Source organism: Vombatus ursinus, unplaced genomic scaffold (assembly GCF_900497805.2).
Source record: "Vombatus ursinus unplaced genomic scaffold, bare-nosed wombat genome assembly UNPS02014773.1, whole genome shotgun sequence".
NCBI lineage: Eukaryota > Metazoa > Chordata > Mammalia > Diprotodontia > Vombatidae > Vombatus > Vombatus ursinus.
In genome coordinates, this window is record NW_020954551.1 from 41,758,098 (window position 1) to 41,771,314 (window position 13,217).

Consider the following 13,217-nt stretch of genomic DNA (forward strand, 5'->3'; position numbering starts at 1 on the left):
TAGAACCTCAGGATACAGAATATGAGAGCTGGAAGTAAGCTTAGAACGTGGAATGTCAGAGCTGGGAGAGACCTTAAAACACAAAGTGTTGGGAAATAGAACCTCAGGATACAGAGTATCAAAGCTGGAAGTAAGCTTAGAACATGGAATGTCAGAGCTAGGAGGGACCTTAAATATAAAAGTTAGAGTTTAAGAGGATCTTAAAACATATACAAGGTGTCCCAAGCAATTTCTACAGGAAGCCTTTTCCTATTCCTCTCAATTCTAATGCCTTCTTTCTGTTGATTATTTTCAATTTATCCTGACTATAAATATAAATATAAAATAAGATTAAATATATACTATAAATCTATATATAATAAAATGATATATAAATATATACCATACTATACTGTATGTACACTAAAATAAAATATGTAAATATATATAATATATACCATAAAACTTTTTAAAACTCCTCTTGTTTGTACATAGTTATTTGTATGTTTTCTTCCTCATTTGACTGTGAGTTCCTCAAAGACAGAGACTGTCTTTTGCCTTTTTTTTGTATCTCCAGTGCTTAGCATAGTACCTGGCACTTAGCAGGGGCTTAATAAATGCTTGTTGACTAACATGTTTTGAAACACCTTGTATAATGTTGGAACTGTAAGGGACCTTAGCTAACATCTGGTCTAACTCCCTCATTCTACAGCTGAAAAAATTGCAGCCCATGAGGGAGACAGATATAACATCATCAACTAGCATTTACATAGCACTTTATAAATATCTCATTTTATCCTCACAACCACCTTATGAGGGATGTGCTATTATTATCCCCATTTTACACATGAGGAAACTGAGGCAGACAAAGATTAAGTGACTTGTTCAGAGTCACGCAGCTGAATTTGAACTCAGGTCTCCCTGACTTTAGAATGTAGTATTCTATATAGTGGATATAGAGCTCTATCCATTATACCATTTCTATGTCTCTTGCCCAAGAATTGGAAATTGAGAGGATGCCTATCAGGGAATGACTGAACAAGTTGTGGTATATGAATGTAATGAATACTATCGTGCTATCAGAAATGATGATCAGAAAAATCTGGAAAGACTTACATGAACTGATGTTGAGTGAAGTGAGCAGAATCAGGAGAACAATGTACACAGTAACAGCAACATTGTATGTTGATCAACTGTGAATGACTTAGCTATTCTCAGCAATACAATGATCCAAGACAATTCCAAAGTACTCAAGATGGAAAATGCTATCTACCTCCAGAGAAAGAACTATGGAATCTGAATGTAGACGGAAGCATACCATTTTCACTTCATTGTTTTTGTGGTTTTTTTTTCCTTTTGTTCTGTTTCTTCTTTCACAACATGACTAATATGGAAATCAGTTTTACATGATTGCACATATATAACCTCTATCAAATTGCTTACAGTCTCAGGGAGGGGGCAAGAGAGGAAGGGAGGGAGAAAATTTGGAACTCAAATTTTTTTTAAAAAGAATGTTAAAATCTGTCTTTACATATAATTTGAAACAAATAAAATACTATTTTAAAAAAATTTCTCTTGTCTAAGATGCCCAGCTAGTAAACATCAGAATTAGCCAAAGTAATATTCCTTCTACACAGATCTGATCATGTGACTTTCTTGTTTAACCAGCTCCACTGGCTTCCTGTTGCTTCCAGGGTAAAAGACAAACTCTGCTTTTTAGCTTTGAAAGTCCTCTACGAGCTGCCATGACATTCGGCGCACTCCCTCATCATCTCCGACTCGAGTCAGTCCCTCCTTCCCTTCCAGAAGCAGCTCAGGCATATTCTTCTGCAGTCTTTTCCCATCCCTTCAGCTGCTAGCTCTGTCCTTCCCAAGCTACCTGGTATTTAGCTACTGTGTATATGTATTTATTCTCTTTACATTTAGCTTAGAATGTAAGCTTCTTGCTAGGGGTGATTCTTTCATTCTCTGTACTTGTCCACCCAGAACCGAGCAGAGCTCCCGGCTTGCAATGACAAATACTTGTTGACTGACTGACTGAACTGGCACTAAACCCATATCCTCCTACACTGAGACCGGTATTCTTTCCATTGCGAAGTAGAGAGCCAGGTTGGGTCGAGACTGTTATAAAGAGGGGGAGGAACTCGGAGATAAACAAAGCATGAGCCAGAGTCCGTGCCTTCTAGACCATGCCCACTCACAATCTGGTAGCAGAGGGAGAGTGGCCTTATTCTTTGTCAGTCCCTAACAAATTTGTTCTTCAGTCATTTCAGTCGTGTTCCACTCTTTGTGACCCCACTTATGATTTCTTGGCAAGGATACTGGAGCGGTTTGCCATTTCCTTCTCCAGCTCATTTTACAGATGAGGAAACTGAGGCAAACTGGGTTTGAACTCAAGTCTTCCTGACTCCAGGCCTGGCACTCTATCCACTGCCCCACCTAGCACATAGTAGGCATTATAAATACTTGTTGATTCTTTCATTGATAAGACAAGTGCACACATAACTATGACTAAAGTTGTGACTGCTCTCTTCCTCCTCAAATATTATTTTCAATTGACTTCTCTGTTCTATTTCCAGTAGAATATAAGCTCTCTGAGGGCAGGGATTGCTTTGCTTTTGTCTTTGTGTCCCTGGGGCCTAACACGTTTTATAGATAAAGAGACAGATTTAAGTGAATTGTCTGGTGGACAGAGCTAGGAAGGGGCAAAACTGAGACATGAGCATGGTAGAATGCACAGAACACTGGACTTGGAGTCAGAAAGAGCTGAAATTGAAGCTTGCCTCAGCCACTTACTAGGCATATGACCCTGGGCAAGTTACTTAAGCTCTCAGCCTCGGTTTCCTCCCCTGTATGTAAAATGATGGGGTTGAACTCGATGTTTCCAAAGGTCTTTTCCATCTCTAAATCTATGATCCTGTCTAAACCTATGATCCTGTCATCTTCTGATTCTAAGACCAGTGCCCTTCCTACTGGCCCACATTGTAGAGGAGAAGGAAGAAATTGGGCATTCCTCATTATTGTGAATGAGAGTCGGTGCTTTTCAGAGTGAGGAGTCCAGCACTGGGAGTCAGGAGGCTTGGGCTCCAATGACACCTTTGCCAGTGGCTCATGGTGCAGCTTTTCTGAAAACACATTTGCTTTTCCCCAGAATCCAGCCTGGGATTTTTAATTTAGCAGAAATATTTGGTTGTCATTTCCCTTCTCCAGTTCTAAGTTTCACGTTCTGTCCAAGGTTGTGGTGGCGGTGGGGGAAGGGGGGAGCTCTTGACAAGTTGATATCCAAGGTTCCTTCCAGCTCTAATTTGGTTCTTCCTCCTGCTCTAATTAACTCAATCTTTCCCCTTCTTAATTCACAGCCCTCTATCCACTCCTTCATCCTTCACACACTTCTAAAAATTGGCTCCCACTGACAATGGATTTTCTAAAATCTCATTCGTTTTTCCCCAGAGGCCAATGCACCTTCATCCTTGGATTTTTTAAAAATAGATTTTTTTCTGGAGTGGTGCTCCAATTAAACTTAGAGAAACCATTTACTGTATATGCAAGCTCCATTCTGATCTTCTTTAAATGGCCAGCCCTAAAACATTCCCATTTTGCTTGACTTTTTGCTCTTCTGTCTTCAGATTTTCAGACTATACCTTGTCCTAGCTAATCCTTCAGTCTCCCATGCCACCCCGCCCCCATCCCCATTTCTCTCCTGTCTTCCTCGGGGTGGAATATTTTCCTTTTCTCTTAATAGCTAATTTCATGCCATTGAGCATGGGATGCCATCGGACAATTCACATTCTGATAAATTAAACTCCCTCTCCCCCAGCCATCTTGGCAGTCACATCCCCTTCCTCACTCTAAAATGTGCCCTTGGAGGCAGCTAGGTGGTACAGTGGATAGAGCACTGACTCTGCAGTCAGGAGGACCTGAGTTCAAATCTGGTCTCAGACACATAGCACTTACTAGCTGTGTGACCCTGGGCAAGTCACTTAACCCATTGTCTAGCCAAAAACAAAAACAAAACAAAACAAAACAAAACAAAATGTATCCTTGGTATCCTTGTCTTGGTCTCCCAGGAATGTTCTACATTCTGAAAGCAGGGGGCAAGCAGAAGGAGCCCTGGACTAGAAGTTGGAAGGCTGGGCTCTGATCCATCTCTGCCACTTAGTGACTGTGTGTCCCTGGGTAGTTCACATCTCTCTGAGTCTTCCTCATCTCACCTGGGGAGTGTGTTGAATTAGATGATCTCTAAGGTCCTTTCTAGCCTGGGGTAGCTAGTTGGCACAGTGGATAGAGTGTCAGGCCTAGAGTCAGGAAGACCTGAGTTCAAATGTGGCCTCAGACACATAACACTTACTAGCTGTGTGACCTTGGGCAAGTCATTTAACCCTGTTTGCTTCAGTTTCCTCAACTGTCAAATGAGCTGGAGAAGGAAATGACAAACCACTCTGGAATTTTTGACAAGAAAACCCCAAAAATGAGGTCATCAAGAGTTGGATACACCTGAACAACAACGAAGGTCCCTTCTAGGTCTAACATTCTGTGTCCTAGGGTCCCTTCCATTTCTGACATTCTATGTTCCAAGGTTATATCCAGTTCTGACATTCTGTGGTTGAAGGCGCCTCCCAGCCCTGACATCCCATGTTCCAAGGTTATATCCTGCTCTAGGATAATTTGAAGGTAGAGAGATGAACCCACTTATCTCTTGAGATCCCTTGCATTTCAACACTGCAGCATCCCTAGCATCTGTCCTCTCTTTTTTTATTCCCACTGCCCCCTTTTAAATAGATTCAACACTTTCCACCTTATCTCATCACTTGGCTTCCTTCTCTACAAATCTGGTCATTCACTCACTCACTAAACATTGATTGAGCACCTACTGTATGCAAAGCACTGGGATGGGTTCTGGTCCAGTTACAAAGTTTAGATAAGAAGTGGATTCCGCCCTTTTGAAGCTTACAGTCCAACAGAGATAAGATACCAGAGAGCCTTCATACTTGAAATCCAGGACAACCACGTTGACTCAGTGCTAACATAGTGCTTTATGAGGTCTGCAAAGGAAAGTCAGCACTTACTAGGGGGAAAAGGATGAATAATAATAATAATAATGATAACTAATATGTAGAATACCTGGCAGTGTTCTAAGTAACTTACAAATGTCTCACTTGATCCTCACAACAACCCTGGGAAGCAGGTATTATTATTATTGCCATTTAACAGTTGAGGCAGAGAGAGATTAAGTGATTTGTACAGGGTCACACAGCTAGGAGGTGTCTGAGGCTAGATTTGAACTCACATCTATCCCGACTCCAAACCTAGAGCTCCATCCACTGCACTCCATCCACTGTACCTCCAAGCTTCATGGAGAAGGGAGTATTTGTGTTTATATTTAAAGGAGAGGTAGGAATAAAGCAGGTTTTTGCTTAAGGAGAAGAGAGAGGATATTCAGGATGTTGTTATTGTTGACTCTTTGTGACCCTATTTAGGGTTTTCTTGGCAGTGCCATTTCCTTCTCCAGCTCATTTGACAGATGAGGAAACTTAGGCAAACAGGGTTAAGTGACTTGCCCGGGGTCACACAGCTAGTAGTGTCTGAAGCCAGATTGGAACTTGGGTCTTCCTGACTCCAGGCCCAGAGCTCCATCCACTGCACCACCTAGGTGCCCAACATTCAGGGCATAGGAAATATTATTAAAGGCACAAAAGCAGAGGAGCCCAGGCTATGTTAGAGATCACTGTCTGGTTGAGCTAAAAGGTAGTATATAGAAGGAAGTAATGTGGAATGAGGCTGGAAAGAAACAAGACTAAACTGCAGGGCCTTGAACATCAGGCTAAGGAGTATGGACTTTACCTGACAGGCAATAGAGAGTGGCATGACCAGATCTGCTTTCGAGAGTGATTATTCAGGATGAATTGGCATGGAGAGAGAGTGAAGGGGGGACCTGTTAGGAAGCAACTGTGGGCATTCAAGCAGATGATTATTAGGGTTGGTGCAGTGGGAGTAGAAAGTCAGTCCACTTGTCAGGACTCGGTAACTGACTTGGACTGAGGGAAAGCAGAGTTTCAAGAATAACACCAAGATCAGAAACACAGGAGACACGGTGAATGGCTGAGCCATGGACAGAGACCGAAAAGGCACAAGCAACAGTCAATGACTTGGGTTTTAGACCCACTGGAATCTGAATGTTTTTCATTATATGGGGTGGTTCTCAGGGAGAGTGAAGAGGAGAAATATAATTATACAGGGGGAAATCTAGGAAATATAAAACCAAAGTTATCAATAAAAAGTATTCTTAAAATAGAAAATGTGACCCGAGCTCAGAAGATAGATCAGGACTAGAGTTACAGATTCAGGAGTTATTTGCATTAAGGTTTTAGGTTATGCTGTGGCAGTGAATGAGATGGCTAAGGGAGAGTGACAAGGGAAGGGGAGAAAAGAGAAGAGAGGAGAAGAGAAGAGAAAAGAGGAGGAGAAGAGAAGAGAGGAGAGGAGAAAAGGAGGGAAAAGAAGAGAAAAGGAGAGAAGAAAAGGAGAGGAGAAGAGAGGAAAGGGGAAGGGAAGAGATGAGAGAGAAGAAGAAGAAGAAGAAGAAGAAGAATGAGAAGAAGAAGAAGAAAGAGGAGAAGGAGGAGGAGGAAGAGGAGAAAGAGGAGGAGGAGGAGGAGGTCAAGGAGATGACTGGCAGAAAAGGGTCCTTGAATTTGGAAATTAGAGTCATTAAATGCTACCTCGAAGAGCTCAGTAGGTACTTAGTAAATGGTTATTGAATTGAATGATAATATGAGGCTTGAAATTTGTGACAATTAGAACAAAGGATGAATTGAAGTTTGTCTTTTGTGACAGTTGCAGTCTTTTAAAAGGGCTTTGCAAGATTTGCAAGACCCTTTGACCCAATTTTGTTCTACCTGCCTACCATGCCTGCAATTCCCATTGCTATCACCAGGTGGTAGTGCTGCTGCTTAAAATAATTCAAGATCGATGTGTCCATATACCCTAGGCACCAATGGCTGATATCTCAGAGATAAAAACATATGAATCTACAGAAAAAACAACTAAAGCCACTTCCCGCATTTACTTATGCTATACAGAAAATACAGCCATGCTGGCTTCACAACCAGTCAGCCACTGACCTTGGGAACATTTTGTTATGTTTCAGGGAAGTATCATTGGTTTCAGGGGTCCAAGTCTGTTTTGGGGTTGGCCTTGCCTAAGATCCAGGGTAAAGGAAGACAAAACACACGAGTCAGACATAACTACTTATTTACATAGAAATGGAGGCTTAGTCTAAAATGGCATTATTCATGTCAAGAAGGGAAAATACAGTGCCTTCCTCTCTCTGCCACCACATGGGTGATGAATTTTTTCACTTACAGTAATTCATAAAGATAATCTGTTAAGACATGGTGGGGTTGCTATTTGTATTGATGGAGAGAGCATCCACACTAATCTTTTTAAGTGTACTGATTAAACTCTAATTATCTACATTTGCATATTAAAATTAGATTAATGCATTTCTTAAGTGTTTGCTATGTGCCAGGCACCATGCTATGCATTGGGGATCCAGATAGGAGCAAGACAGTCCCTGCCTTCAAGGAGCTTACCTTCTAATGGGTGAAGACAATATATAAAAGGATGCTAAGAGTGAAAGTATTTGAAGCAAGTCTTCCAGAAATAGAACCATCTACACACAAGCTGCTGCTTTATGACTAACAGTTTTTTTTTTTTTAAATCCCTGTTTATCTCTGGAGTCCTCTCAACAAATGCATTGGAGCAAGCAGTCCTATACAGATATGTGGATAAACAGTGAGCTGAGGACCAGAATTAATGTTTTAAATTTTTCTTTTTTATTGTGACCTTAACAATCATCAACAAGCACAAATATTTCAATATACAAAGAAAAAATTTTACAATGAAGATTATACATGAAGCTGCAAACTTGTTACATGGTCTGCTGTTTAAAAGTGTGTATTAAATTTAATAAGGTAATAACAAAATTGCTCTGTTTATTTGTATCTCCTTCTGCATTTCTTTTTATTTTCTTCTGAGTATTTTTATGTTTGTTTTATTGACACCCTTTTTCTTTCTTTTATCACTATCACTATCCACTAATTCATGACCCATCTCCCTGCTTTTCCTCCCCTCATGCCCAGAAGTAGGACCCAGAATTCAACAGGAGAAGAAAAGCAGGCTGGATTACCTCTTGGAAATGCATAGTGCTTTTGATGACCTTGAAACAAAGGCTTATCTTTTTAACAATATTCTGTGTGCTCCAAGTACAGAAGACCACAGTCTTCAATGAATTAGAGTCGAGGGCCACCCAAAGAGCAATGACGAAGTCCATAATAGACTGTGACATATTGCCAATGAAGACTTACACAGGCAAAGTGGCATAAAGGACATCATTAGAGAGGTACATGACAGAAAAGGTCAGGCTGGCCAGGCAGGAAGAACAAGGAATAACAAGTGGACGGTCTGAATGTTTCATGAGATCCACACAATGTCAAGAGCTCTAGAGGAAGTCCCCCCAGCGTGGTAGGTGGGCCTCCTGGGGAGAGTTTATGAGAGGACGCAGACAAGAGTCAGTATAACTGGGCTCTGAGCTGCATCGTGACGGAATACTATCGGGGGGGGGTGTCATTGAGGTAACGAATCCATCAAAAGCACAGAAGTCTCAAAGTCTTCTTGAGCACTTGGCCTACCGTTTCGTCACCCTTCTTAACTACCAAGACTTATACCTTCTATCCATCTGTCCATCTAACCATCTATCTCTCTATCCATCTCTCTAACATCTATCATCTATCTATCATCTCTATCTCTCTGTCATCTATTTTTTTATCTCAGCTACAAAAGAGTGACTGTATCTTAGACTTAACCATCATCTAACCCTATGCTACGTCCTTGATTCTAAAAGATGAAATTTTTCCTTTTGCATCATAATATGCAGAACATTCTATATCTCTCCCTCATTCCTCCTAAACTTATTCTTCATCTTTATCACATCCTCTATTCCCTCTATTCTACCCCATTCTCATGGAATAGCTCTCCTGCTCTGGCCTCACCTTCCTCTCTTTGCAGTTTTGACATGAAAGTTGACCAACTCAGCTATATACTAGTCTCCCTTATCATAGGATCATATATTTGAAGCTGAAATGGACCTTATAGGTCAACTAGTCCAACCCCCTAATTTTATAGATGAGGAAACTGAGGCTGAGAGGTTGTGACTTCCCCAGGGTCATAGAGCTAGTGAGAGGCAGAAATAGAAGGTAGGTCTTCCTCACTCCAAGTCTCCTGTGCTGCCTAACTTTACCAGTCATGATGGATCCGTCACAATTTGGACCTCAGTGTTCTGATGCATTTTCCCCATTGTTCTACCACTTTTCGCCTGGACAGCCTTCCGCCCTGTGACATGCCCCCTCACCCATGGACTTCTTTGCTCATACTCCAGAGCTGATAAAGGCTATTGGATAAATTCATGTTATCAGATCTCAGCTGGGCCCTCATTACTGCATGGGAAGACTTGGAATCTTCCTTGATGCTCTCTGTCCCACTCCCCGAGTCACATGTTTTTCTTTTCTTCTCTTCTCAAGCCTCTGTCGCTGTCCTCTTACTCCTCCCTCTCAGCAGAGGACCCAAGATATTAAAGTCCATTTGCAGTGAGTTTCCCACTGTCCCCTGCTTTATCCCTTAAAAGCTCTCTACACCTTAATCCAGTCTCTTTTCCTTTACTTCTACCTCTGAGGGAGGGGTGGTCATTTTCCTTGCCAAGGTGAACCCCTCTAACTGAACGAGACCTTGATCTCATCCCCTTCTGTTTCCTCCAGGAGCCAGTTCCATCAATTATTCTCTCTCCCCGCCCCTCCCCCTGCCCCTTCTTCCTTTCTCCCTCTCTCTCTCTCCTGTATTCAATTTCTCCTTATCTACTGCTGCCTACAAACACGCTCAGGCCTGCTCCATCCTTTAAAAACCTTCACTTGACCCTGCCAAATCCTCAAGCTATCATCCTATGTCTCGCTTCCTTTTCAGTGCCAAAGTCCTAGAAAAAATTTGTCTACGTTCACCGCCTTCACCTTCTCACCTCCCCACCCCCATCCCTTGCAATCTAGCTGCTGATTGCCGCTTCAGCAACCAATCAATCAACAAATATTTATTAAGGCTTCCTACATGCCAGGAACTGTACTAGATATTGAAGATGTAAGTACAAAGAAGGAAATGATATCTGTTCACAATCAATCAATGAACATGTGTTAAGCACCTACTGTATGTCAGGCACTACACTAAGTGCTGCTGATAAAAAAGGAGGCAAAAGACAGTCCTTACCCTCAAGGACCTTACAGTCTCACGAGGAGCTTGCACTCTAAACGAGTTAGTTCTTAACCCATTCTAAAATATACAGCATAAATAAAAAGTTAATAAATAAAAATAAGGAAGTTAATAAATACACACTATGGGGCAGCTAGGTGGCACAATGGATAGAGCCCTGGAGTCAGGAGAACCTGAGTTCAAATCTGGCCTCAGACATATAATATTTTCTAGCTGTGTGACTCTGGGCAAGTCCCCAATGGCCTCACCAAAAAAAAAAATACACATGTATGTACACATGCATATATACACATACATACATATACATATACATAATGTCCCAAAAGTCTTAGTGCAGTTTTAAGCTTTAATAGCTTTAGCACTCACGCACACACACATGTGCACATAAACCCACACACAGCGGTTAAACATAAGGTAGTTTGGAAGGAAGCTTATCAGCAGTTAGGGGATCAGGGATCAAAGGTTTCATGCAGAAGGGGGCATTTAAGCTACATGTTAAGTGAAGAGAGAGTTTGAGAAAAAGGTAAAGAGAGAATACATTCTAGGCATGGGGGACTGGCCATTGCAGAAGCACCAAGATAAGGACAGAAAACTGCTCTCTCCGAGGTAACCAGCAATCTCTCAACCGCTAAATCTGATGATTTAATCTCGGTCCCGTCTTCCTCGACCTCTCTGCAGCGTCTGACCCTGTTGACCACTATCTCTTCCTGAACACTTTATTTTCCTTTGACTTCTGGGATGCTTGTCTCTCTTGGTTCTTCTGCTTAGTGCCAGATCTCCTGTCTCTCAGTCTGGATGTCCATCTCAGGCCCTGTTCTCATCTCTCTCTCTATATTCTCTCAGTGATCTCATTAGCTTCCACGCATCAAAATGTAATTTATACACAAATGGCTCCTACAGGTATATATTCAGCCCTAATCTCTCCCCTGAAGTCCATTCACGCACCATCAACCACTTCTTGGATATCCTACTGATGCCTCGAACTCAGCACATGCAAAGCGGAACTCATTTTCTTTTATTACCTGCCCTTCCACCAAACTTGCCTGTTTCTGTTGAGGGTGTCGCCACCCTGCCGGTCACTCAGCTTCATAAAGTCATCCTTGATGCTTGCCTCCCCTCCCCCATTTCCAATCGGTTGAAAAACTTTAAAAATTCAACATCCACACCATCTTTCCCATTGTTTCCTCCACCCAACCATCATCCTAGTTCAGATCCTCATCCCCTCTTGCCTAGACCTAACAACCGCCTAATTAGTCTACCTGCTTCTACAGCTGGATCCCAATTAGTGTGAATCTCATGTAAGTAAGAATATAATAATTAGTTCCAGTCCAAAGGAAATGTGCATTGAGAATTTGAATAATGAGACCACTTCATTGGATTCACATTAATGGGGACCATGCAGCTCTTTCTCCAATCCATTCTCTACCTTGCTTCCCAAATATTGGTACCTGCTCATGAATCTTTGGTGGCTCCCTATTGCCTAGAAGATAAAATATAAAGTGTTTAGCCAGGCATTTAAGGCTGTCCACAATCTACTCCTCACCTACTTTTCCAGTCTTATTTCAAGCCATTCACTTGCATCGACTCCTCCTTCCACCCAAACCAGACTTCTGCTGGTTCCCTGAACTGAGCCCTCCCTTTCCTGCCTCCAAAACCATATCCCTTACCTGGCATTCCCTCCCTTGTCATTTCCTCAACTCAGAAACCTTAATTTTCTTCAAGGCTCAGCTCCTACTTTCCCTGATGTAGGGAATTGGTAGAGCTCTCACCTTCTTTGTTTTTCTACAATACTGCTATGTCTATGTGTCATATTCTGCCTGGAAGAACAGGGGCTTGGAGGCAGGGGCTGTTTTGCTTGTGTCTTTGCATCTCAAGGGCCTGATGTGGCATCTTTTCTATAGTAGGTGCTCAATAAATGTTGTCAAATTGAATTGGTTTGATGCCAACAGGGGGACAAAAGTGAACTAAGGAGGATTTTCTCCCCTATCTTATTAATGGGAAAAACAAAGGACAAAAAAGTTTTTTTATGTCCTTGGAGAGAAGAAATAAGACCCTGCTAAGATCCTGTCTTCATCCCACAAAAACCAAATCATCAGATTTTTCCAGAAGATGGTCTGTAGTGGTCCTACCTTACACCATGATCTCTAACAAACCAGGAAGTGAGACAGAGTTTTGACCAGAGAGGAGGGGAAAAAATGCTTCTTTTGTTCCACGATAATGGTGCAAAACATTTTCACACCTGATGATGCAGAGAGGTTCAGACTCTCATTCTTCTTGCCTGGACTATTGCAATGGTCCCCTAATTGGCCGCCCCATCTCCAGTTGCTCCCCTCTCCAGTCCATCCCCTGCACACCTGCCTGCCAAAAGGATTTTCCTAAAGCACAGGTCACCCCCCTACTCAATAATCTCCAGTGGCTAATTACTGCCTCTGGGATCAGACAGAAAGTCTTCTGGCATTCAAAATTCTTCCCAACTGGGATTCTGCCTCCCTTTTTCAGTATTCTCACCCACTGTTCCCTTCCACACACCAGCCAGCTTGCTGGTAGTGACATGAATGCACTTGGCGATCCAACTTGGCTCTCTTGCCTAACTCCCCTGTGACTGTCTCAGTCACCTAGAATCTTTGGTGTTCTTCACGACCTCAGCTCAAATTCTGCTTTCTGTAGGAGATGTTTTCTAATTCTTCCCCTCCCCCAAACCCCCCCACTTTGAGTGCCTTCTCCCTAAGGTTACTTTCCATTTACGAAGCATGCATGTGGATGTACCTATTTCTATACATGGCTTTTAGACTTTGGAATATATACTTCCATAGAGCTATTTTTGCTTTTTCTTTTATATCTCCAATATTTAGCATAGCACTTGGCACATAATAAAAGCTTAATAAATGATTGTTAAAGGATGGAATAAATAAAACAGTCCTTAATCT